The sequence below is a fragment of the Dermacentor variabilis genome, chromosome 9, assembly GCF_050947875.1.
Source record: "Dermacentor variabilis isolate Ectoservices chromosome 9, ASM5094787v1, whole genome shotgun sequence".
In the NCBI taxonomy this organism is placed as follows: Eukaryota; Metazoa; Arthropoda; class Arachnida; order Ixodida; family Ixodidae; genus Dermacentor; species Dermacentor variabilis.
In genome coordinates this window covers 113,355,633-113,380,087 of record NC_134576.1, presented here as the reverse complement: position 1 = coordinate 113,380,087, position 24,455 = coordinate 113,355,633, and positions in this window count along the sequence as shown.

Below are 24,455 nucleotides of genomic sequence, written 5' to 3'. Positions count from 1 at the left end.
CCCTTGCCTTTCGTCTTTCCAGGTTGTGCACCGGGTGCATATTTCTGGGGAAAGGAGTCGTCTTGATTACCTTTCTTATGCTATCTTTTAGTTCTACTGTGCCTTCACCTGAAATTTTGGATTCGGTTGGGCACCATCCTACCTCTTCTAGTATTGCTCTACCTGGCCTTGTTCCAGAGAGCCTCTCTCTGTGGGCAATTTGCTGAGCTTCAATTATCTCGGCTATTGTGTTGTGGAGCCCGAGTTTCATTAATTTGTTATCTGGAGTGTTAATCGGTAACCCCACTGTTGTTTTGACTAGCCTTTTAATTAATCTGTTCAACTTGTTTATCTCTGTCTGTGGCCAAGTGAGCATCCCAGCTACATATGAGAAGTGACACAAGGCGAAAGCGTGGACCAGTCTCATGGCGCTCTCCTCTCCCAGCCCTCTGTGTCTGTTAGTGATTCTCCTTAGCAGTCTTATTACCTCCACAGTCTTGCTTGTGATGTGTCGTATTGTTCTTCCATTTGCCCCGTTTGCCTCCAGGAATAACCCTAAGACTCTAATGGATTCTACTTGCTTAATAGATTCGCCTGCCTTCGTGGTCAGTAATAACCTGGGTTCTTCCTCGGGAACGTATCCCCTCGGTTTTCTACCCCTTCTTCTGTTCTTGAGTACAAGGAGTTCAGACTTATTAGCAGAGCATTTGAGTCCCATGCCTTCTAAAATAGACTCTACCTCATAAATGCTCTTCTGAAGTCTGCTTTCCACAAGTCCCATACTTCCTTCAGCGGTCCATATAGTCACATCGTCTGCATAAATGGTAAAGTGAATGCCCTCTATCCCTTTTAGTCCCTTTGCCACTTTTGACATGGCCAGGTTGAAAAGCATAGGTGACAAGACCGACCCTTGTGGCGTCCCTCTGTCACCGAGATCCATCTTCTTTGATTTAATATCCCCGAATCTAAGGTGAGCTGAACGATTGCCAAGAAAGGTTTTGACCACTTCGTAGAGTTTTCTCCCCAATCCCAGTTCGGAAATCACTTCAAGTATTGCTCTATGCTTAATTCTGTCAAAAGCTTTTTCGACATCCAACCCCAAGAGAGCTCGAGTGTTTTTTGGTTTAGCTAATAGCAGTTGATGTTTGATTAACAACATGGCATCTTGTGTGGACAAGCCTGATCTGAAACCAATCAGATTGTACGGTAGGATGTCATTGTCCTCCACATATTTCGTTAACCTGTTCAGTATGACATGCTCCATTGTCTTCCCTAGACATGATGTTAACGAAATTGGCCTCAGATTATCCAAGTTGAGTTGCTTGCCCGGCTTTGGTATTAAGATAGTACTGGCCGTCCTCCATTCTTCTGGATATACCCCATTTTTCCATAGGTCATTAATGTATGTGGTCAGATATTTTATTGAATCGTCGTCCAAATTCTTAAGCAATCTGTTAGAGATGCCATCCGGGCCAGCTGCTGACCTACTATTCAGATCATACAGTGCCGTGCGTACCTCACTTTCGGTGAATTCCTGATCCATATATTTGCATTCTACCCCTAAGTAATCGGGATAACTCACATCCTCATCTTCTTTCCTGAGAGGCAAGTATTTAGTAGCCAATCGCTCCATTATGCTCTCTGCGCTTGCAGTCTGACTCTCCTGGTGTACCAGTTTCGCCACTGCCGTACGTCTATTCGATTTAGTGCCTTTTTCGTTGAGCAGATGCCTGAGCAGACTCCAATTGCCTCCACGTTTTATCCTTCCGTCTAGACATTTACACACCTCATCCCATTTTTGTTTCTGCAAATATCGTGCGTGTTCTTCTATACTTTTATTGAGCTGAGCAATTCGTTTTCTAAGTCTCCTGTTTAGGCGTTGTGATTTCCATCTTTGTAAAATCGATTGCTTGGCTTCAATCAAATGCGCCAATCTACTATCAATTTGTTCAACCTCTTCCTCTGTCTCTATAGCCTTAGTTGCTGCATTCAAGTCGTCCCTAAGTTGACCCACCCACTCTTGTAGTGTGATGCGCCCCTTTCTATCTGTGTCTGCTCTGTCTTTTCTGATTTTTCTAAAGTGCTCCCAGTCTATGTAAGTTAAATGCTTTACCTCCCCCCCTGTCGTTTCGACCATTATGTGTAGTATGTAATGGTCGCTTCCTAGGTCCGTACCAGAGTTGATCCAGTCTGCCCTGGGTAAGTTATAAGTGAAGGATAAGTCCGGGGTAGTGTCCCTACACGTGGAACTGCCACACCTGGTAGGAAAGGCTGGGTCCGTGATAAGAGAAAGGCCTAAATCTGTGGCGAGATGCCAGATTCCTTCCCCTTTTTTACTACTCCAGCGGTAACCCCAAGATTGGTGTGGGGCGTTGAAGTCCCCTCCTATTATGAGTGGCGCAGTTTTGGCTACCCTCATGGCCTTATTAAAAATTGCTCTGAAGCTCTGTCTCATCTCTCTGGGACTGCTATATATGTTGAGGCAGAACAAGCTTTGCGCTTTACCTCTGTGCCTTTTTAGGACCATTTCTATCAATATGTATTCAATTTTACTCGCCCCTAATTTTAGATCGTGCTCTATGTAGGGAATTTTCTTGTCAATTAGGGTGGCAATTCCTCTGCCTGGTTCTTTGCCTTTGCAGACCGAGTTGAAGCCGGACAGCCCGATCTCCTCCGCTAGAGTTTCCTGCAACATTATTAATTTCGGCCTATTTTCAACCGTTTTGATTATCTGTGCTAGTGACGCTCTTTTTTGCTGAAATCCTCTGCAGTTCCACTGCCACACACTAAGTCTATTTCTATTATCCATTATTATTGTCGCTGCCCCCTGACTTGCTACCCCCTGTCACTGTTCGCTTGACTGTACCACCTACCGCTCCTGGGGGTATTCTAGCGCTTTCTGCTTCCAAGGGCAGATATTCTTCATCCTCTCCTTGGGCCTCTAGCCTTTTCAACCTTTTCTCGGCTATTAACTTCCACTTCCATGTTTTATCCACCTTAAGGTTAACGCTGTCTACCGTGTCCTTTAGGTCCCTAATCGCATTCCTAATCTCTGCCAGAACCGAGTACATCGATTCTGCCTCCGGAACTACAGCTCTCTTTTTGGGCGCCGGTGTGTCTTCTTCCTGGCTGTTACTTCTACACACCGGCTTAGCTATTGCCACACTGCCGCTTTCTGTCCTCAACCCTTTTTTCATTTCCTGAATCTGCTGCTTAAGTTCTTCATTTGCTTTCTTTAGTGATATAACCTCTCTGATCAGCTGTTCTACTCTGGCATCATTACTTTGTTCCTGCGAGGCTAGCGCATCTGTGACTTTCACAGTACCTTTGACTTTCTCGGCCCAGGTCGCTCCTGGCTCCTTTTTCTTGTTTGTCTTCAGCTCCTGCTCCTTGAAGCGCACCTGCGCCTCCCGAGACCTGGAACGGTTTCGTCCCCTCGATGTTGAGCGCTGTCTTGATCTTGATGTGCTTCTGGAGCGTGAGCGCCTTCCGGCGCCTGGAGGGGTTGCCTTTGTCGGTTGGGCCGATTCCATCTCGGTCTCCACTTTGGAGCGTTGTCTTCTTCTTATTCTTACTACATATGGTATTTGGTACCGCTGCTTGCAAGCCCTGTCACCTGTGGGGTGATCTTCACCGCAGAACTTGCATTTGGGAGAGCAGATATGAGCCTCACCTGGGTCTTGCATACCACATCCCCTGCACTGCACAACATCAGGTGTTGGACAAACGTCTGATCTGTGTCCGATTCTTCCACATGCGTAACATACGTCAAATTGCTTCCTGTACAGATAGCACCTCACGAGGGTTGACCCATATTTGATGAAGTTGGGCACCCTGAATCCGTCGAAAAGCACAATAACCGATCCCGTAGCTTTGATACGTTGTGCAGCCAACGCCGTTGGGTTGTATTCATGCACAATCTTTTTCGTGATCACACTCTGACTGTCATTGAGGTTCACTCTTCTAATAACCCCCTTGCACGTAGAGTGGGGGGCTGTTTCATAAGCACTCACTTCATATTCTGCCTCCATGATCGTAATGGACTTGATTCTCACATACCTTTCAGCATGAGAGGAGTCCGGTGTACTAACCACCACAATATTCTGTGTGAAGTTGGGGCAGACGATGTCTTCCTTCGCTTGGTCTGCTGTAAGCCCGGCTGCCTCGACGACCGCTTCTCCGATAGCTGTGCTGACCTTGTTCAGGTTGAGGCCTCCTCGAGGCCTAACGATGATTTTCCTGTGCTCCTCCGGCAGTTGCGGCATTCTTGACGCCTTCACAATCCGGCGTTTGAGCTTGTCGGCCCCGGCAGCACCTTTGTTGGCGATCTCCTTTCCTTGTGATTCTTGGATCAAATTGGCGGCTCCACCAGCTCCCCAGGTCTTTTTCGCAGATCGCGATCTTCGGTTGGTGACCACCTGCCAACCCATTCTTTCCTCGCCGTCTTCCGTCTCCGAGGAGAGTTCGTCGTCCATGCGCATATCGGCCATGCCGGCTTGGCGGGCTCGCTAGATCTACGTGGCGTTAGGCCCAGCGTGGCGCCCACTTGCGATGCACAGAAAAGAGGCTATAGAAGTCCAAAAAATGCTGGCCGACCTTGTCCAAAGGTGTCCACCGATTCGGGTTAACCTCACGAATCCGATGATGAGCTTCAATGCGTGGTCCTGCCAAAAGTGCCGGCAGAATCATTCAAAAAGACGGAGCCGATGCGGGGCACGTCCGCTTTCTTCAGCTTCTTCTTCTTCTCGACGGTCTTAATGTGTAATTTACTTCGGCTGCTTTAATATTTTAAGTTTCTCACAACGACGCAAGCATTGCGGTGGACGTTAGGTGAACTCGGAAGTCTCGGCCTCACGAGGAGCGTTCCTCGCATCGGCCGCACAGCGCCATCGCTCGGCGGCCACCTTCTCAGGACGGATCATTCCGATATCAGCGTCTTTTTTCTTTTTCTTTGTCGAGTGTCCGTGACGGCACCCTCCGCCACTGATATACCACGGCCAACTAAAGCCCCACGGCAGTAGCGAACTCTGTGAAAGCAGGAAGGTGAAGTCGCCCCCGGCACCGCAGTCAATTCGGGACCCTGGCGCACGCGCGCTCTTCACCTGCGATCACCGTCCATGACTCGGAATACTTACGCAAAAGTGCTTTGCAGCACGCGAAACGCTTCATAAGACGCTGACCACAGCGTGTCTGTTGCTGTGAACATAGGTGCAGGAAAAGTGAATCAATCATTCTGTGTCTCATCCCGTCGCGTGGTTTTGCTGGGCTAGGCCACCTACCGAGTTCACTCACACACGTCCAGGCGTCGCAACACCAATACACCTCACCTTATACCGTCAACCAATAGAGTTAACAAATAAGTGTCCAGACAGGCTGTGTCAGCAGATCTAGCGGGATGATGTCCCTCAAACTTCAGGATCTTTCTCCGATAGCTGTTGCTCAATTTTTTCTGCGGATGCACGGCAGTGATCAATGAGCGAACCAATGCAATATACGCGTCTGCAGCCTAAAAAACAAATTAATTAATACATTCTCGCGTTTTACTTGCCAGCAACCACTATACGATTATCAGACTTCTGGTAGTGGGAGGTATCAACCACCCGGTATCAACCACACGTGAACCAAAATCATGTCACACGAGTGTTTTTTTTTGCATTCCGCTTCCATTTGAATAGAGCCGTCGCTGACAAGAACGAACCGGCAACCTCGGGCTCAACTCAACGGCTTAGCCACCAACCTACCACGGCAGGTTACTGTTTTGATAAAAAAAGCTTGTTGAATATTTTTTCGCGCATTGAAGGCTGCAAAAAACAAACAAGGATGCAGACCTTGTTTTTCGCTGTCATAGCAGTCGTGTTGGCGCTAGAAAACAAGTAAATGTTCAGGCAGCACCTCGGATCGATTGAAGGCAACCTAGCGGAGTTTACGACACGGAGACGCGAAAGCCAGGATAGGAAATACAATTTGAAAATATGCAACACGGTGCGGCAACTTCGCGCACGAGACGACACTAGGAGGACGCGCGTTGTTGTCGTTGTCGCCGTCTTGGGACCACGCACGCGACGCTTTACGGAAGCGCTCCCACGAGGGAAGAAAAATGCGCCTGCGCGAAAGCGCAAATACGATTCCTTCAAACGCTTGCAAGACGTCGAACGTGTACGAGAGTTAAGGTTCCTTGCTCCGTCCGCCGACATAGCGTCTTCTTGTTGTTTTTCGCTAGAAGCATTAAACATGTGTTTTTGTCTTCGACTTTGTTCTCTTCTCGTGAACATCGTTTTATTGTTATTAGTAGATGTTTCTACTATCCCAGCCGGGCGTTGAAATAGCAGCAACAGGCGTGGACATCAGACGAACAAGCTCGTGAGAAGAAATTTCTCGCTCTTGAGAACTCGTGGTTTAAGTCCATCGATATGTCTGCTTCAGCGGCATCTTCGAAGCTACATCTTCCTTCTTGCACTTGCGGCAAGAGCGATCCGCCATTTTCTTCCCAGCTCGCTCAGGCAGAATGGCGGTGTGCACGTTTAAGGGGCATTCACGGCCTCTGATAGTAAGGGCAAAACGATGGACGCAAATATTGAAACGGAAGCAGCGTAGCTATAGACAGTTCGAAGAACGATATTTATGCCTGTGGTGGTCAGCGATGTGTACGGTTCGTGTGCGGTCTTGAAGCATAATTCTTTGTGATGCCTGTGGTGCGTTGTATACCGTACTCTCCGATTCAAAAGCTGGCATATCCGGAAAGTGATTCGGCTTTGTCAGTGAGCGCCTGTGTCGCCCATGCAAGTGTCCGTATTGCTAAAATGTCGACGGTAATGCACTCAGCATTGAGTCATCATAGCAAAACAACGTACTGCCACTGTTGAAACGAGTTATGAATGAGCCGTGTACTGGAGTGGCTCACCTTTGTCACACTTTCTTAAGAACAAGTGGCGCAATCTCGTGGCGCCACCACGAAGCCTGCACGTATAGCTCCGAAATGCATGGCACGTCGTTGCGTGCGAACGCCGAGAAACGCTTCGTGCTGCAGCCGGACTCTTTCTCTCGCGCTTCTTTCTGGACGCGCTGTACCACCTAGCGGCGATGCGGAGAAGTGCGCGAATGGCTTCCGAGACTAAAGGCGCGGTTCACCGGTGCCTGCGAATGGCGAGAATTGTTCTCTCGCTTGCCGCAAACCCAGTGGCACATACTCACCCCCGTGTTCAGCAATGCAGCTTAAGTTGAAACCCATGCTTAACTTGATCTAAGTGACGCCTATTGTGAACGCGCTGAAGGAAACGCAGTGAGCGTCTTTGGGCACGTTAGCGCAAGGCGTCATCTAAATCAAGTCGAGCATGGGCTTCGACTTTAGTTGCAATTCTGAATACGGGGTTCAGTGGCCCAAGTTGGCGAGGTGTCCATTCAGGAGCAGCACACACCCAGAGCGTTCATGGCGCAGCACGCCGATGCGTTGGCGGGAAAGACGTTCATTGAAAAGCGACACGCACCTGGTGCATTGGTGGCGCAGCTTGCTGAAGTTTCGGGTTACCGTCCTTGGGGACGGTAACCTTGGTAACGCTTGCGACGTGGTAACGCTTGCGACGTTAGTTCGATTTCGCTTAGCAACACAGAAATTTGTAGGATCTTTTTTTTCTCATTGTAGAGCGGCGCATTCCCCTGTGTAAACATACCTATAGTTTCCCAAATTGGCGCGAAAGACGCTCATTGAGTGGCACACAACTGCTGGCACATACTGATTGACCCAAGCTGGCGTCGAAGAGTTTCATTTAAGACCAGCACAATGGGGTGTGGTCCATGCCCAGTGGTCCATGTCGGTGTCAAAGAGTTTCATCAAACTGCGGCACCTGCCAAGTTCCGTAGTCACAGCGACCCATGTAGGCGCGAAATATGGTTGTTTAAGGGCGACGCACGTCTAGACCTTGCACATAATCAGCGAACCACGTTGTACCGACGGTTGGATTCAAACCCTGTTCCCTCGGCACACCTGCCCGTGGCGCTACCCATTCGACCACGGACTACCCAGTGACCCAGGGAGGTGGGAAAACGCTAAGAGGCATTCGTAGATAGGTAGATAGATAGCCACAATAAGAAGCGCGTGAATTAACTCAAAAATAAGAACGCATCAAAGCTCAGCATTCTCACGTGCCAAAACCATGATTTGGTTATTAGTCACGCTGTAGGGGGACTCAGAAACTATTTTGACCACCAGGGGCTGTATAACATCCACCCAGAAGTACACGACTGCTTCTGCATTTCGCCCCTATCAAAAAGCGGATGCTGCAGCCGGCATCGAAGCTTCGAAATTCGAGATTAGCAGCTCCACCCTCACGCTGCTAAGCTACCACGTTGAGTGAAAGCGTCAACGCTTTTTTTACGTTAATACCGGGCGTTTCAGCAAACACTTTCAAAAGTTTTTATATTACCTGTGAGTCCATGATCCATGATCCATGATGATATGAGCCCATGATCTGGGGTGGCTTGCACGAACATTTAATAACGAAAATAATAAAGACTTTAAGAACGCGTTCTTGCGCGGAACAGGCATTGTCAATGAAACATCTAAGAACGCGTTCTTAAATTCGTTGTTAGTTCCGTTATTAAATGTTCGTGCAAACCGCACCTGATCTTCTCGAAGAGGCAGACATTTCTTGTGCAAAATACTGAAACGTATAATTACAAATGAACTATACATCGCTGATTATTTTTTAACTAATTACCTCATGGTACATATTTTGCTTTACAAATTTGAGAAATATCTGTTCTCTTTTTCTCTGTTTTGAATTATGAGGAAGTGTCTTTGATGCGGTTGAATAAAAGAAATGCGCGACCAGCGTCAGGGTCGTTCATCCTTGCTGCATAAATCGAGTAGACTCATAAAGCAGTGATTGACTGCTGCCGATATGTAAATGAAGTCAACTGTGGGTACAATTTATGCCACCTGTTGGGTTTTTCTCGGTGTTATGTTTTGTAGAGTTCTTTGAAATTTTCGAAACTGAATGTGTGCCTCAATTGAAAGTATTGGTTTTGGTTAGGATATCAAATAATACAAAAGGATAGAAAGTTGGGAAAGTTGGCACGGTAACACGATCTCGAATTGCGCTCGTCCTGTCTGCTTCTAGTCTCTGTGTGTGTCCACTTTACTCCACAATTTTAGATCAAATAATAAATGGAAATTCTGTACATTGTTTCAGTGTTAAAAGTTTCAAAACTCTTTAATCTAAGAATATGCTTGATTGATAAAGAAATAAACCTTCCCTTCGTAGCGATGTTTCGGCGTGTCGCCGTGCCAAGGAGACACGAGTCTCAAGAACTTGGCAAGTGAATTCAAACGACCTCTGTGGCCAGGAATCGGGGTAGGGAGCTGAGAGAGAAAAAGACAAAGGCAGAAGAAGGAGATTACCCAGAGATGCAGTTGGCTACATTGTACCGGGGGAGGAGAAAAAAGATGCGATATGTAAAAAAGGAAAACGGAATGAAAAAACAAAAAAAACAACGCACACACATACGAACAACGCAGAACTGACTGTTTCTGTGGGCGCTGTCATGCAGCCTGCGCAGGAGGAAGGAGGAAGTAAACTTTATTGCCCTAGAAAGAGTAATTCAGCGGTCGGGCCGGATGTCTTGATCTTCTATTGGTTGATGAAGATCTCCGGCCTGCATGGTTGGCGCCCCTATTCCAGGGCACCACTGAGCGTGGCTGCTCGTCGGGCATGATCCACCAGCCTCCGTTCGAGGCTAGGGTCGCCGCTGGAGAGCACGCTCTCCCACTGCTCCGCACTCGGATTTTCTATTTTGTGGAATGCCTTATTCGTATTGCACCCCCATGTGATGTGATAAAGTGTGGGTATTGCGCCACACCACGGGCATGTGTCCCTGTATTGACCTGGGAACATTTTGTATAGTTGTTGTAAATTTGGGAAAGTTCCTGTCTGCAGCTTTCGCCAGTAAACTGCCTGTTCTTGAGTGAGTGTACTGTGAGGCGGGGGATATCTGATCCTCGTCCCTCTATGGTAATTTAGTATGTCAGAGTACGTTGGGATCACTGTCATGAAGTCCTCAGGATCTCTGTTTAGGTCCGCTCGGTTTGTATGCTCGCGAGCGATCCTATCTACCCTTTGGTTGCCCTCAATCTCAATGTGCCCCGGTACCCAAAAGATGGTGTGTTTAATGCGTTTATTCTGTTGGCCAGCGCGGAGGAAGATTTGGAGCGCTTTTAGACCGATTCTGCCGTTAATGTAGTTTCGGCAGGCTTCCTTGGAGTCTGTTAGAATTATAAGGGATCTATTTGTGCGGTAGCCCTCCACAGCTGCTAGAGCAACAGCCATTTCCTCTCCCTCGGTTACCGTACAATCCCGTGCCGACGCGCAAGCGATTTCCCTATAGTCCGAGCCTATTACTGCCGCGACGACTCTTTGTTCTTTTTCCCTCCGTTCTCGAGGATATACCGCGGCGTACGTGTATACCGTGTTCGCCATGGTTGCTAGGAAGCTGAGAAGTTGCACTTTGACTATGAGCACAGACTCGAAACTAACTGTCTTGCGAATGGCAAAATGCGACACAAAAGCGTGTATGTGTTTAATAATTAATATTTGGGGTTTTACGTGCCAAAACCACTTTCTGATTATGAGGCACGCCGTAGTGGAGGACTCCGGAAATTTCGACCACCTGGGGTTCTTTAACCTGCACCTAAATCTAAGCACACGGGTGTTTTCCCATTTCGCCCCCATCGAAATGCGGCCGCCGTGGCCGGGATTCGATCCCGCGACCTCGTGCTCAGCAGCCCAACACCATAGCCACTGAGCAACCACGGCGGGTCGTGTATGATTTAGGTCAGCGATCCATAGAACGTATGTGCTCACGCAATGCGTTACAGAAACTTACAATGCGCTCAGAAGTTCTCAGGGTGAATTTCGTCGTAACATAACATCCCCAGCCAGCCCAAGCCAAGGACATGTCTTTAGCAAACGTGGCAGGGGCAAAGAGCAGTTAGGAGTCGAATTCACGAAGCATTCTTTTCTTAAGTACTGTTTGCAATTAGTAAGGTGCCTTCGCAAGTAAGATATCGAACATCACGATTTGTTCCCATTTAATTTTACGAGCAGTGTTAGCGTAAGTACGCCTCAATCTGATTTTTTTTAAAGCTGCAACAGGTTTTCCCCAGAAGTGATTTTTTTTTTTTTTTTTTGCCAAGGCCTCCCGCGGACATCCGTTCCGTGAAAGCTGCGTCAACTGCCGACACGATGATGTCAATCCTGCCCGCTTCAGACCAAACGGGAAGCTAATCTTTACCTATTAACCGCCTTCACGGGGAGCGGGCGTTGTTTTTGACATTCGCTATTGTTCAATGTCACTTTAGCAGCGAAGTTAGGATGCTATCTCTGTGGTATTCTTTGCGAATTGGCCGTAGGTATCGGGAAATGAAGGCCTAGCTTACGGTAACACGCAGGTAGCTCACCTTGGAACTTGCGCGTATTCGCGTGGCTTCAGGCAACATACACTATTCATCGTTTGGAGTCCGAGGGCCAAGCTAGGACTCCCTCAACGAGCCGAGGGCGAACTCCATAGTGGTTTGTCAGTCAATGAAATCAAATGTCGTGTCCGTTACCGAGCGCTTGGCGGTGAGCGTGTCTTCTTTCGTGCATTAGGCGCTCGTGTGAACCAAGACGTGCGGTAAACTGTAGCGTTTGTAGGCCCGCCTACAAAGCGTAGAACATTACTTAGCAACTGGCTTGGCAAGCCTCCAGACAGAACCACTTATCTATTGCCGAAGGGACAGGCTCACGTCGGGGGCCAGGCCTTCATCCCTCAACATTGAAAGCTAATCGCTGTGAGACTTACGAGGTAATGCCCGAACACTGTAGCCGTAGTAAGACGAAGGAAAGCGAAAGTATACGATAGGACTGACTTTTGGCAGGGAGGCAAGAAGAGCAGATATTCAATCAGGAAATATAAGCCCCACCGTGTCGGGACATGACTTTTTTTTCGATTTCTGATGACGGCTGACTGTTGAACAGGGACCTAAACCGTTTCTATGGTAACAAATTAGGGCGAACAATCAACATCCTTGCTTGATCTTCGGGAAATGCGCTTGTGTAAAAAAGCATGAAGGCCTTGCATATTGACCAGTTAAATTTTCTCTAGCGTACTAACAAAATAAATAAATATTGGCGATGCGATGCGAATGCGATGTTTTGAAAGGGCTAGCAAGGTTTGGCATCGCGCTGTAGTTATTCGGACAGTGCTAAAAAAAATTGGAGGACGCTTAAGCTTCGCCTTCAAGAGTGGAACGCGATAGCGTTATCGCACCCCGTTCGCACCGCCCACTCAAAACGATCTACGCAAGCCAAACGTTGTGATCCGCACGGACAGCCGGGCCGTGACGCTCCATGAAGGCGGACGCGATCATGGGGCTGACGCCTCGACGGGATCGTCCTCTATCTCGCTTGGGAGCACCACGCAGATGCATGACTCCTCACCAGCAGCACGGCACACATCGCAGGAGACGCTTTCCCACCAGACGCGCTACGGCGCAGCAATCACGTCAGAGGCATCTCGCATCGGACGCTGCACCAAGGAGTCGCGCTGTGAGCGGAAAGAGGAGCCGCGTGTCGCGGGCGAGTGGCGTGCCATGTGTCGGGGCAGCGCCGTACATTGCGAGGAGGGGGTCTTCTGTGTTCACCGCAAGATGGCTCTGCGTGTGCGCAGAGCGCAGAAGAAATGCAGCGGAAACGTACTTTGCTACTCGTGTAACTGTGACTTCTGTAATTTACATGCTCACAATTACTGATATACACCGCAGTATAACTTCCTATGGCACGTTTCTGAGGCAACACCGCATTCACTAGAGGTGCTTTTGTCCCGCTTTGAACGATCGAAGTCCTTGCTGAAGCTTTGAACGATCGAAGTCCTGGTTGAGTGTACTAATAAAAAAAAAGTCCTGGCTGAGTGGTAGCGTCGCCGTCTCACACTCCGGAGACCCTGGTTCGATTTCCACCCAGCCCATCTTGCAAGTTGTTTTCTTATTTATGAATCGCCTCCCGGGATTTTTCGCTCACGGCCAACGCCGCCGACACTAATGACACCGGCTTTTCTGCGACACGAGCTCCTTAACGCTGACAGGTTAAAATACGCGCTTGCGACAATCTGACGGGAGGCAACCGGCGAAGGAAGTGCCGGACATCTCACAATGCTGGCACGACAAGGAAATGCAAGCCGCAATAAAGGGCCTGAATAAAACTAAAAGTTAGCGACATGCTTTTATCTTGGCACCACCTTTGCTGCGAGAGAAGAGTCTGCGTCTACCAATTGGTCTAGCGCCGTCACGTGGTATTTCTGGCGCCCTTTTCTTTATTTTTTCGTCTTTTCCGCGTCTCAACGCAGTCACCACAATGACAGTTGGCCGTCAAGTTTCCGCCCCCAAGCTTTCGTAATAGATTTCGGATGTTTTGGCTAAGTTTCGTGGCTAACCGCGTCATTGAAAAACTCAGTTTTTGTTTTGTTTCATATCAGGGATTAATTTAAAGGGTGCTGGAGGTGCAAACGTGTATGAACGTAGCTTCTGTTCTTTTATGTAGTGTCGTTGAGCGGAAATGCGGACGGGAAGAAACGGAGTGGACTGGACAGACGCTCACTTACAGCTGAAGTTTAATGAAATGTTTTTTAGGGAGCGAAGTCTAGCGCACGCACAGTCAGAAGGCTCATACAGAGCTCAAGCATAATCCCATGCAAAAAATACTAACGCCAAAGGAGATATCTAATTTCTTTATTTGTCAAGAAAACTGACGGGGCACTGACACACGCGCCAGATTGTGCGTATATCTGGCCAGCCTCAATAATTTCTCTCGCCAGTCTGTCATTACACTTGTTTAAAATGGATGCATTTCAATGTAGCTGAGTGCAACCGCAAACTTTGATGTGTGCAGGTAGGTGCATACCATCCGCAGCTGCCTTTAAAGATGTCGAGTGCTCCCTGAGTTGGCCGTTCATACATCGACCCGTTTGGCCAATGTAAACTTTACCGAAGCGGAGCGGAATCTGGTAAACAACCTCAGTGGCAAAAGCCACCAGGGAGTTTACATGTCTCTTCTCACATGCATTTCTTTCACTTTTCTTTTCGCTCCGATTTCATATTAGAGAGCACAACTTCGTGAGCTTACAGGGGGCTCTGAAAACTACCTCCACCTCATGCTTGCGCCCTACTTTCTTGAGGTTGTGCGAAACTGCATGTGTGTAAGGCATCACCACAACCGTTTTTGGGTTCCGCTTTTCCTATGCGCTTGCGGCGGTGGCCATTTCGAGCTTCTTTAAAAGCTAATCACCTACAAAAATCAAAAGACTGGAGGGACAGCTGGACCTTTCGAGACGTGACACCTGCAAACTGAAGCTGTGCTCGACCTTGTGCAAACAGGACTTTCTCAAAGCCGCATTCAGGCACGACAAGGCGATTCCTCCTTTAACGAGCTTGGTGTGTTAGGAGTCATAAGGTAGAAGGCATTTCTTGGAGTGTGATAAGCATTCCAAAAAAAAACATGGCCGTCCCATTTAATATACACTTTTCTCGCTTTTAAAGAAGCGCGAAATGGCAACGGTTGCAACCATACAGTATTAGCATAAACCAAAAAAAGGTTGTAGTGATGCCTTACATAAATGCAGTTCCGCACAGCCTCAAGAAAGTTGGACGCAAGCATGAGGTGGGCGTAGTTTTCACAGCCCCCTGTAGGCTCGCGAGGTCATGCTATGTATATGTATGGTCTATGTATATACGAACGACTCAGGGAGCACTCGGCGTCTTTAAAGGCTGCTGCGGGTGGTATGCACCTATCTGCACACATCAAAGATTGCGGTTGCACTCCACTACTTTGAAATGCATCCATTTTAAGCAAGTGTAATGACAGACTGGCGAGAGAAATTACTGAGGCTGGCCAGATAATTGCACAATATGCCACGTGTGACGGTGTCCCGTCAGTTGCCTTGACGGATAAAGAAACGAGATATCTCCTTTGGCGTTAGTATTTTTTGCATGTGATTATGCTTGAGCTCTGTATCAGCCTTCTGAGTGTGCGTGCGATAGACTTCGCTCCCTGAAAACCTTTCATTAAACTTCAGTTGTCAGTGAGCATCTGTCCTGCTCAATCCGTTTCTTCCCGCCCGTATTTCCGCTCAACGACTCTACATGATGCACCAACTGGCCCAACGGTCTACACTTCTGAGCTTTCTTTTCTTTGTTGATGGGGTAGCTCAGGCACCGGTAAGCTTATGCACGGGTGCTATTCTCGGTGCTCGTTCAGATTTGTTTTCCTGATCGCGCTATCGTCAACAGGTTTACGAATCTATGGAGTGCGTAGGCCGTGTTCTTTCATATATCGTGCTAGAAACGCAACGCGTGTTATTGTTGTAGTAATGAGAGTGCGCAGCTTGGTCAGGCCATGCTTTTCTTAGGCGCTTTTGTTATTTTGCGAGGACAGGCCGCTCACTACCAGTGCGAATGATTTTTTATTATTTTGAGTAGGGCTTTCTCCGCTACGCCGTCTCGGCAGGATAAAGCAGAGCACAAATTTGTTGGGTCATGTTGGCTTGGAACTGCGCAAAGAAGGAAAGTGCTCATTGACAGAAACCAATTCAATATGTAACTTTCGTCCATGCATACGCGTTATTGGCAAATGAAGTACAAGTTCCGCTGCCTTCAGTTTTATTCAGGGACCTTAGGCCGCAAGCGTTCCGGGCGCCTGACGTCGGTGCACCGTGAAAATCCAACAGCAGCGCCGCAAGGTGGTGGCGAGGAGGCAAGGAGTAGGTACGTCATACTTTGGAGGGCGGTAACCACCTGCAGCCAATGACGCGCTCCGGCCTCACCCGGCGCAACCAATCAGAGCGCGCGTGCCGCGACAGCTGCAGCCAATGGGAAGCCACACACGGCCGCAGCTGCGGCCGCTTGGGGGGAAAGCGCTGTGCGCGTCTCCTCTCGTCTCATAGATAGTTTACCAGCGCGTACGAACAAGTCATGCCGCAGTTCTTCAGAGATAGCCTATGGATGAGGCGTTGGGTCCATCTGGGTTAGTCGACGCGGAACGCACGACTACGGCTGAAACGACAACGTGAACGCGCGTCCACTGATGCTGAGACTGTAGTGAATGAGAAAAGTTGGAAGCAGACAGGTCGAGGAAATGTCCCAAACGTGCAAATGAAACTCCTGCCCGTGAGGGAACGCCGTCACGACGCTGATGCCGAGGCCACGAAAAAAAACAAAAACGCGCGGGCTAACGAAACTCCCGGATAGGGACAGCGGCACGCAGACGACAACGTTCAAGCTATGAGGAGCCGACGGTGAAACAAGAAAATCATGCAAAACAACGATAAGCCAGTAAAAACTATGCGAAACGGGTTAACGGTGCTAGCGCGCAATAGTTTGCGTTTAGCCGACGTTATACCATGAGCCACTTTTTTAAAATCTTTGCAGCCGCACTCACTGCGCGTCTCTGGAGACGTCAGTCACGCCCGGTCCGCGAAAGGAGATTCGATACCACGACTCTAGCACGACGGTGGTGCGAACGCACCTGCAATGTCCGTATAACCGCGATAGTGATAGAAAACTTCACATAATTAGTTTAACCTGGGCCTTTAACACGGCAACAAGCCGGTCGCTAAATTCGCCGAATCTAGGGGCCACGCCATCTTAAAAAGCTAAACACATGCGCGTGAGAGCGAGCATATGCGTAGAAATTCACATCTGTCCCGCGCACGGACGATGTATATTGTGCTATAGGTCTTGTGCTAATACAGGAGTGGCACATCAGAGGCGTTTATTATTCTGGACGATTTAGAACGACATGCCAGAGGCAAGTTCTATAGAATGTATTCCTAAGTACAATAAACCATGCAGGTTTGTTTCTATGTACTGAAGAAATAGGGCTACGCCGGCTACATTTGCTGCGCATCAAAAATTTCTTGCGCATTTTACCAGCTAACAACCGTTACCAAGGCATCGCTCGGCGCAAGACGCACCTTCGTGGTTCACAACTTTCTCGGACGCTGTCGCCAATTCAATATAATTACGTAATGAGATTGCGTGGGCGAAGCGAGTAGTAGTGTACATCCTAGAACGCGCGTGGGCGCCAGCGATGTCGCTGGAATATACGACGGGTGATGCATAAGCAACCGACGCACTTTGCCCTTCAATAAATTCTAGACGACTGTCGATCGTGCTCGGCGCCCTCGCAGTGCTCCGATTATTACTCGTTTTCCTGGGCACAAGTCTGCCCAGTGAAGGATTAACCCACGTCCTGCAGAATGGAAGTCCTCACCATTACGACAACCTGTCAATATACGTGTTTTTTTTTTTTATCATGCTGAAACATTTGAAAGGTCACCTGTGGCAGATAGCGTAATTGTAGTCCTCGAGCTGAAAGCTGAATGGAGCGGACATTACTCAAGCGAGAAATCGAAAAGCAGAATGGACTAATTAACAAAAACTTACTGATTAATACTTTAATTATTCACTGCACCTATAGCCACTTGCGAAGTGCAGTCGGCGAGTCGTGTGTGCTTGCGACGAATTCTAAGGAACGCACATGTTTTCAGATCTACACCGCTAACCTTGCGATAAAAATTCGCCTTTATTCATTAAAATTTTTTGTAACAAAGCGCCGTTTTACCCATTCAAGCGCAGATGTTACCGGAACGCCCTTGTAGTTCGTCGCACACTTTGGGAACGAACATCTCAAATCTTGTGCCATCCTAAAAATTCGTTCCCCGTGGACAGGCATCGTGAGCTCGTCGGCTGCGATCCGTAAATTTAGACGTGTGCGATAAATAAATGATGAGAAACGGTAATGCGATAACCTCCCACAATTACCCGGAACATTCGCCTACAACGTCACTGGCGGCACTACTAATCGAACCAGTTTTGCGAGACACCTGGGTAGCTGCCATGGTGCCATTCCTCCTAAGCAGCCTAAGTTGCCTTGCGTTCCCCTTGGAGCCCCGCAGCACTCCCATACAGTTGCAACACCGTTAGAGGGCTCCAAACGCGATAAGAAACCTTGCTATCGACGTCATTGCTTCGTCCTTTAGGCTAGACTATTTGCCTCGGGGCTATGTTTGCCGCTCGGGATGTTCTCAAACGCAAGTGCCGCGAGCTCCCCGTGCTAGATAAACGCGCACGCGAAGAGTAATGATCCTCCAGTAATAATCGAGGGATAGTGATAGACAAAAAAATAGTCGTGTTAAACGTGTTACTAACTCTCACGTTTCTTCCAGAGGCCTGTGAATCAATAGATGGAGCGGTATCGTCTGCTCTTAAGGCAGCCGTCTGGTGCAGCGAGCCTCGCTCGGTTACGGGGTTGACCGGCCGCCGATCTTTGAGTACTCAGAAATGTGCGTGCTGGCCGCACACAGGCAATGGTTTTTTGAGGCAATGCCAATTCCTGACGCTTCCCAGCTGTTCAAAAAGTGCGATGATAAACGAGATCGTCTGTCTTTGCGGATCATTTTTCTCGATTGATTTTCTCTGTGAGGTCCTGCAATGACGAAGCGGGGTTCGCTGAATAAATGATTGCTCTCTCTCAAATGCGGCCGGTTAGGCCTGCATAAATGTATCCCTTGATATGCGCTCGAACCTCTGTCGAGGAGCTCTACCCAACGAAGCGAGCATGAATATTGCTTCGGCTTCCAATCCAGACAGCTTATTAGCTAACCTGTAGTATAACACTCTCTTTCTGCTGCCCATAAAAGTTTGCTACTCTCTGTCGTGTACGCCTCCCCATTTGCCCCACGGCATATTGGCAACGATCTTTGCCAATAAGGTTCCTGCAAATCTGCAAAAGCACCTAGAAAGTGTTTATCACTGTTACCACTGTCCCTTTCAGTTTGATGCACGAAAGAACGACCGGTCACGCGGTCTGATGTCTGACCTATCAGTGCTGAAGTGGCATTTTTTGGTGAACCCTGATGAAGATCGGTCCCCCTATAGCGACTATTGAAATTAAATGCTTGTTCTGTTTAACTAGTAGCATCGCTCACGTTCTTTGCGTTGGAAAAGTAGTCTGGAGAATTTATCTTTACTGGTGTGTGTATATATATATATATATATATATAGAGAGAGAGAGAGAGGCATGGCACTGACGTCTGTGTACCATTTTCATCGCCACTACCCTTTCAGCCTCAAAGTCGCCACAGTCGTTACATACTTTGCGTCTGCCTGATTCATTGTTTGCATTTCTACGCACCCTATAAGGCGTGCAGTGAATGAACAAACACTGCATGAAATTAAGTCAGGAATCCATGCGGAACATACACGTAAATATTAGTGAGGTTATCGGTTGTACAGCTAGAAAATAAATATAATTGCGCGCAGTAGATTTATTTCCGTAGGATTTGATTGCCCCCTTGACAAAAGATTCGCTTCACGAAGATTTCAACATGTTCTCAAAACGAGGATACTTTTTACAGTGAAGCTGTATACGACTCGGATGCCGGGACTTCTTCGTCTCCGTCGACAGAACAGTCGACAGACTACCATTCCACGAACTGAAGCGAAAAGTTCCTATCTCCATTATAATTACGCATGCAAGGCACAGCCCAGTATTGGTTGCAATAAAGAAAAGCACAAAAGTGTAAAAACCACATGATAGATGATCAGGCGCGTCGGAACAATCCGAAGCACGTAGCGCTCGCCGCATGAATCTCCGGTAAAGGTTACGATTGCATAAGCTGCAGTTGCTGTGAAGCTCACGAAGCAGAGAATGACGTCGCTACACTTACATGTAAAAGAAGAACCTGCCTAGCAACTGATTTTACTAGTGCTGTCATAGGGCTATCGGAAGGCCACGCATATTTATGGCTCCCGAAGTGCCAGCGGGATCACAATCGGCGGCAAAGGGATCAGCAACGTCAGTGTGCACAACGGCGTCGGACTCAGACTAGGCAGGACGCAGCGGTTCCAGCCCAAAACAAGCGAGGCACCGTTAGGAAGCTTAAAGAGCAGCGAGCGCGAATACGAAGAGCGACGAAAGGAACAGCAACGTCTGTAATCTGAATGCCGTCGTACCTATTTAATGGTGTCGCTATCAATCACTTCACGTAGGGCATTTCTCAATCGTTCGAGGCTACGTCACATTGGTGTGTCGGATCAGGTGATACCACAGCTTCGCTGGCCAACCACTTTCTCATCGTGGATTGGAGCCCATTTTATTTTTTTAATGCATGGACAGTATAAGTACTACTAGCATTATTTGTGTTGTTCTCTTTTTGTAATCCCGCGTCGGAACCAGACCTATATCACCTAACAAGGTCACAAAGGGCTTCCCCAGTGTCTAATATACATATCAAACATTGCCTCGTTATTGCTACACCCATGGTCGCATATCGACCGAAATCGCCGTCTACGTTCTTCGTGCCAGCGCTGTCAAAGACCGCGTAATATTTTAAGGGGGCTTCCTGCTATATCCCGCACTGGTATCGTGTTTCAGGGTGTAGTGCGGCGAAGCAGACCAACACAGCGCCACTCCTTCCTTCCGTTCCTTTCTTTTTTTCTCTCTCTTTTCTATCTGCTATTTTCGTGCCAAGACGCGCGGAGCACCACGTCCGCTATACAGTTGCATCCGCGCGAAGCGATGGGCACGGAACGAACGAGGCGGGCTGTAGCCTGTTTCGCGTAGCGAACGCCCCAAAAAGCGGGAGCGAGGGTTTTTGTTTACGCGAGCCCTTTGGTGTCCTCCGGTCCGTGAACGGCTCCATTCGTGCGTCGAGAGCACGATGCACGAAGGGGCAGAGTGGCGCTGACTGAGCACGTTTCCGGACGAAATATGCCCCCTCTTCGCGATTCCCGTTGTTGTTCTGCGCACGCCATTTTTAGTTACGAGCAGTGGGAGTTCCAGAGCCCTCTTTTGTACCGACCTCCTACGTTGTTTCCCCCTCAGATTCGCTCCCATTCGTTCCATTCGTTATGCCCAATGACCGATTGCGGTGGTAACTGTGCCTTGAATGTGTGTGAGCCTACGTGAAGATAACAATTGCAGAGGAAAGAGTATTTAGAAACATTCTGGTTGCAAGCTTCGCAATATTGCTGAGTGGTGCGCGATAGGCTCCTTCCGAACCGACAAAAACGCCGATACATTCTACTCCTCCACTACTGTTGACAAGTTATTGTTTATAATTAGCCTAATTACCCGACTTACGTCGCGCAATCTAAACGCATACCATAGCGCACCGACCATGCGCAACAAGTTTGTCGCCTCAGCAACGTATCGCGAACTATAAAGCTTTTTTTAAAATTAGAAATCGATTTTAATTTTGATAAGGAAGCGATTGGAAATAACTTGCCTACAGTGATTCTGCAAATAAATGCAGTTCTACATTCCTAGTGACTGCTGGGATTGGTTTTAATGTGGGGTTTTTATCATTTCTTCTACGTAACACGCAAACCATCCATTGCGAAATTCACCGCAACCCAATGTTGAAGGTGAAACAGCGAATTGTGTTATCTGGTGGACACATCGTGTGCCACAGGCGAGTAGAAAACGATGAAGTCTTGCTACCTGATCAGGACGGTTACCTTCCTAGGCGAAAAAGAACAGTTCTCTTGCTGTTTATTTATCTATTTTTTTCTTCTGCTGCGTGCGAAATTTGAGCTGCAGTTCGCAAATGCAAACAAAGTCGGCGATAGCCTTCTGAACCTCAGCCAAACCGTAGTGGCTCAACACTCCTTACGGCTAGTTTTTATTATCAACCAGTTCCTAACGATCCTCAAAAAAGTGACTTGCACTTACTCACATCAGCACCTCCATGCGTGTAGTTAGAAAGGCGATTTCTCAAGTTTGTTGATACGAAAAGTCTTTGGTTGGCTTAAACAAATGATTACATCAGTGCGTCTCCTTGCCTTCAAGTTCCATCATAGATTGCCGCGTCATCTGGTGGCACTTCCGACGTAGATCGCGTTGATTTTCCGTCAACGGAGATGACCCAGTGGTACGTCTCCACACAAAGCATAATTTTTCTCGAAAGCCACAGGTAAAAAAAAATATTACGCGCCTGACGTACTTTTATGACCACGTGTGTTACATCACATTGTTTTAGTTTTAGAGCGCCGCTATTAAGCACCCGCTCCTGCTGCGAGCGTCGATGACGATCACGGCGAAAGATGAAAGAGCGAACGCGGAGCGGGAGATAAAGATGCGAGGCGCGAATGGCGGCGACCAATGCCAGGGGCCGCCTCGGTGACGCGCGCTCGGGAAGCTGGTGTCATGCGGATCCGCCCGACCACTCGATGCGTACTCGTATGTGGTCTCAGCCGGACCGCTCGTTTCGTACTATCGTCTGCTCGCGTCAGCTCTCGCTCGCGCTTGTTTGGTTAGTTCGGTTTGGTCTCGTTCGCGCTTGTTTCTATTGTCATGGTTTGCGATTGTTTTGTAATCTGATTGTATGCGCGACGCGAATTGTGTAGTACTTTCTGGAAGCCCCGCGGCGCCATGCCGTTACACCGGAACCTTCGACGAGTAGTGTATAAAAGCCGACGCGCTTGAACCTCACGTCAGATTTTCGACGATTGCCGACTCTGCAACATGTTTCTCTGAAGTTGTTTGCCTGAATGTATAGCGAAATGAAAACACGTATAGAGCTGCACTCAACTTTCGCGTTAGGGAGCATTGTAATCGTTAGTGAAATTATAATACCTTGTTTACATTGAGATCGAATAGGGAAGTTGTATACGAAGGTGAGCCGTGGCTCTTGAGAAGTTAAGGACGGGTGGATGGAGTGAAACACTTCATTTTCAGCGAAACTTTTCTGGTTATGAAATGAAGGAGACACTAAGAAACCATAATTTCAAACCGTGATTCTTCACAGAGAGCTGCACCATTTGGCGCTTGTTTGCGCGTTTGTGTATCCCTGTGGCGCGCCTGCGCCCGTGTGTCTTTCATTTAACAACCTGTCGCGTCGTTATTTTATTTCTTTACATTTTAAATAGTGCACTTACCACTGGCCAACTTACACATTGTGCATATCTGTTGTGGATTAGGCCATATAATGAATATAACAATCATGAAATATCGCAAGCGGATAGCAAATAATTAGCATGTTACAATTAATTACTGCAATCAAGACACGCTTCTAACTAAAGAGATCTATGACCTGAATTGTTTCAGCTTTACGAATATATGCATATTTTTTATATTCCCTGAAGCTACTGAACTTTAGAGGCCTGCTATCACAACAACTGTTTCGAATTATCTTCTTGCATTTATGCTCGAGCGAAAGAAGGCTCCTAGCATGCCACTACATCGAGTTAGAGTCGTAGGTTGACTTTTAAGGTATTTGCACAAGCCTTGCATATTGAGCCGCTTCCACTGAAGATAGTTTCAAGTTTAACTAAGCAGAGTGAACTCCGGTAGACAGACGCAAAGGGAAAAACACTCTCCTCTACACCGGTGTATGCGCAGTGTTCGAGATCCACATATCTCACCTGGACGAGCTCGCCAGGTTGTTTAGTAAAGAAGAACCAACACGTGTGCCCTTTCCAGTGATATGAAAAAGCAACAATGAAATTTTGAAAAATTATGACCCATTCCACTCTGGGAAAGTGGAAGACCAGCGAAGCTGTTTAGCACACGACAAAGAGGGGGCACAGAATTTTGAACAAAGATGCGAACACACTTATTGCACTGATCGGTGCTCGTCGTGACGAGATATGCGCAAACACATTTTCGTTTCACTTGTGTCATTAAGTGCGTAAGCATTTCTATGCCTACCGAACGAGAAATGTGTCCCTCACAAAAGACAATGCATGGCTCATACCCCCTTAAGTAATGGCTCATAACCCCGTAAGAAAGCAAAAAAAAAATATCTGTTATGTACGTCAGAGAAGTATGCCCGCAGTTTGACACAGAAAGAAAAGAGATGGTCGACAACCTACAAAAGAGCGGTCTCACGCACAGGACCTTTGAAGACGTTGTTTTCCCCGGAGGGCCCGCGGCATTCAGGAAGAGAGCGCAACGCCTGCTGATAGCCTTCCTGCGAGACACAGGACTCATCGGCACCTGGTGACACACCCCTGATCTCAACTCGAAGGAGGATCAGGCGGAACAATTGCCGGCTATGTACGCCAGGCTAACCCCGCCTGATTCAACACCACGACCATCACCTAAGTCAGAGCCTACTTATCATGGAAATCGTTCTTATTGATAACTAATCTACTCAAAATGCATAATCAAGGGATGGGGCGTATCGGCTATTGCACAGAATGAAGCGATTTTTTACATCAAGTTCGAGAGCTGAGTTTCTGCAAACGCATATTTTTTGACGTACGCAAAAAATCCACAGAACCCTATCCATAAACAGCTTCGCCCTAATAACGTAAGTCTGGGCATGTTGGTGTTCCATTCTCGCATCTAGCGCACAAAATGCAAAAACAGAGTGAAAACACTGGGCCAGACAGACCTATGCCTGAACTACAGGCTGCACGAACATGCCAATAATGGGCAAAACGG